This window comes from Echinops telfairi, unplaced genomic scaffold (genome assembly GCF_000313985.2).
Source record: "Echinops telfairi isolate 266 unplaced genomic scaffold, ASM31398v2 ScPeMD7_7427;HRSCAF=8465, whole genome shotgun sequence".
Lineage (NCBI taxonomy): Eukaryota > Metazoa > Chordata > Mammalia > Afrosoricida > Tenrecidae > Echinops > Echinops telfairi.
The window spans coordinates 4,163,691-4,167,201 of NW_022111327.1; positions in this window are offsets into that span (position 1 = coordinate 4,163,691).

Sequence of the window (3,511 nt, forward strand, 5' to 3'; positions counted from 1 at the left end):
GGAGAGAGCAAGTGTGTGTGTGAAAGAGAGAGACGGAGCAGTAGAGAGCCGGAACTGTAAATCTTTATGGGAGCATGCAGTCTCGTCTTCACAATACATAGTTTGTGGGAAGACAATTCAGTCCATAACAGAGAGCAGTGTCCCCGCTCCCCCCACAGGTGGCGACAGGTCACCAGGGTCATCTGCACTGTCCTCTTGTAGGATGATTCAGGTGAACATACCCTTGGGACCAGTTCCAATGAAGTGAATTCACCCATCGTTTCCAGGCCAAGGGTTGGCCCATTGTGTGCCCATGAGTGATTCTTTGCCCCCCCCACTCCCCCACTCTCTGGGGAGGCTGTTTTTGAAAGGTTAGCTTTGGCAAAGGATTCTCCCAAAGCACACTCATCGGCAGCCTTCTCTTTGCTCCTGCACACAAGTGACTCTCCTCAGGCCGAACCCAAACCCAACGGTACCAAGTGGAATCTGACTCACTCGTCCCAAACCCCAACCTCATGTTGTCCACTTGATTCCAGCTCATAGCGGCCCTATAAGACGGAGGAAAACAGCTCCCGCGGGTTTCTGAGACTGGAGGTTGAGCAGAAAGCCTCATCTCTTTCTCCCGAGGAGCTGCTGGTGGTTTCAAACTGTCGTGTAGACCTTGTGAGAAGCTGCCCCAGGCAGAACCCTAGATAGGGTTCCCAAGGCTCTGTCAATCTTTATGGGAGCAGACAGTCTTATCTTTGTCCCAAGGTGCGGTTGGTGGCTTTGAACCTCTGACCTTTGAGCCTCCGATGCTTGCCCAACAGCACCGCTGGGATTCGTGTCAGTGGTGGTTCAAAGGAAAAGGTGTCACAGTAATGTCTTCCCCCTTCAGCTTGAGAGGTTCATCGTGTTTGTGGGTTTCAAATGTATGTCTCTTTTTAAGAAACTATTAATAAATCATTTTATTGAGGGCTCTTACAGCTCTCATCACAATCCATACATCCATTGTATCAAGAACATTTGTACATATGTTGCCATCATCATTTTCTCTTTTTTTAATGTACAAGGAAGAACTTTATATCAAGAAGTAATTACATATCAAGAAGGCAGCCCAGCCCATTCCAACTTAAGTTCATAAATTAAATACTAGTCCATAAATTCCACATGCAATGACCCAGACTGCTGGAAGATCATAGGTCATGGGGGCAGAGTTGTGTGGATCAAGGGTGGTGGAAACATGGCAGGGCATTGGCAGCTTTCAGGGTCAGTGGCCTAGTCCCAGTAAGCAGAAAGAGGAATGGCAGAGAGAGGGGAAGGGGTTCCCAGGGTCCTCTTTATAAGAAGGCCACACCCCCAAGACGAAAGCACCAGGCTGTGACCTGATTGACAGGTTGGATTCCACCCTTACACTTTTATACATCTCAAGTTGACATAAAATTGTCTAACTACCACAACTGCCAATGCTCAGATTATGAAATTTGTCTTTTACCGATATTTTGTTAAGCTTATCAAGGGTAGTTTTCCTTTAAGGTGATACCTTATATTGTGAATGAGTTTTGTAAGCAGACCTGTCTGGAGGATGAACTCTTATTAGAATAAGTTCCTAGGTTAATTTGGGGATGTGAATAAAAAAGAAAGTGCCGTATATACTCGTGTATAAGCCGAGGTTTTCAGCACATTTTTAATGCAGTTTTTGTGGTAAATTTAGGTGCCTCGCCATCATCATTTTCAAAACATTTTCTTTCTACTTGAGCCCTTGCTATCAGCTCTTCTTTTTCCCCTTCCTCCCTAAATACATTTTTCATTGTGGCAAATCATCAACACCTGAAAAATCCCACAAACCAAACCCAGCCCCAGTGAGTTGACTCGGACTCCCAGGAACCTGATATAGGATTTCATCTACTAAATCTTTACAGAAGTTGACAGCCTCCTCTTTCTCCTGAGAAGTAGCTAGTGGATTTGAACCCATGACCGTGCAGTTAGCAGCTGCCCAACACCAGGCCTCCTTGGGATGAATAAATAGGTGACAAAACGTTCCCATGTCAACAACCTTCGCATGTGCAGTCCAGTTCCCTGAATCCAAGATGTTCATTGTGCCCTCACCGGGCACTGTTTCTGTATTTCCCATCACCCTTACCAAACAGCTCCATGTCTCATAAACTTCGTATCTTCCTTTCACCCAGGTCACCATGTTTTGAGGCTTCTTTCTCTTTTGTTTAAGCCAGTCTGAGACTCTTGGTTTGAGAACAAATGCAATTCTGCTGCTAATGACAATGTACAGCATGTGTTGTTTTGGAACGAGGACATTAATTCCCCCAAGTATGAATGGGTTAATGGCTAGGAGAGCCAGGGGGTAGCCTGTGATAGAGTCTACTAATACAGCCCTTCTAGTCATACTTCCTTCTGTGATGTATTGTAAACCTAGCCTCTATGCCTGTGGCTATAATCCCATTTGGGAAGGAGTTCTCGGCTATGCTAATCACCAGGATTAAGGTGGGAATAAATCTCAAAATTAGTAGCAGGTGTGAGCCAAGCCACACCCTTTGTTTCCTGGGGGGTATGTTCTGTCAAAAGACAAAAAAACCAATATGCTTCCATTAAAGCCATTCCTCTGTGTATGAGAACCATCTCTGACACGCAGAGAAAGCTCAGGACCATTAGAAGAAGAGCACGTTTGTGATTCTCTGTCGGAAGCTGCAGAGGCCGAGACCAGAGGCATCGGACACCGTGGCATTGAGGCCAGGGGACCGAGCAAAGAAACCTGACTGAGACCAGAGGCTGAGGCTCGGAGACGATGAGATGCAGCACACAAGCAGTGCCGAGACTCTGAGACTGCAAGACTCGGGATAAGGGAAGTAAGGTATATGATAAAGTGATGCTCTTTTTCTCTAAGGCTCAAGAAATTGAATTTGTCCCAGGAGAGGAGCCTCCCGCACATGGTAACGTTTGGCCTTTCTGATTACAGAGGCCTTGGCCTGAGGCTGGACCAGTTTCTGGACCGCTTCTCCTTTCTAGAGACGGTATTCTTGTCCATATCCATTTTCCCCACCCTACTCCTGTGGAGTACTGGCTCCATTCCTGTCTGCGAGTCTGTTTGGCCTCAGTTTTGGATGTTCAAAGAATACACTGCTGGGGAAGCTTCTTGGGCCTTCCATTCTTTTTTAGGATGCCCCTCCCTCCATTTTAACCCTTTTTAAGGAACTTGGGGAGTGTAATGGGTTGCACATTGGGCTGCTAACCCCAAGGCCAGCAGTGTGAAACCACCAGATACTTCGAGGAAGAACGATGAGGCATTCTGCTCCCGTTGACAGTCTCGGAAACCCATGGAAGTAGTTCGACTCTGTCCGACAGGGTTGCTACGACTCGGAATCAACTCAGTGGCAGTGAATTTCGAGAAGTGTACAATTTAGTGACGTTACAGGTAAGCAACACATTGCTTACCCATGGGGCTGAGACATGCAAATAAGGCTTAATGTCACTTTGCAAGGCTTCTGAAATTTTCTGCGTCCAAATGAGCTTCCTCTTCCCGCCATGTTTGGTGTTGTAG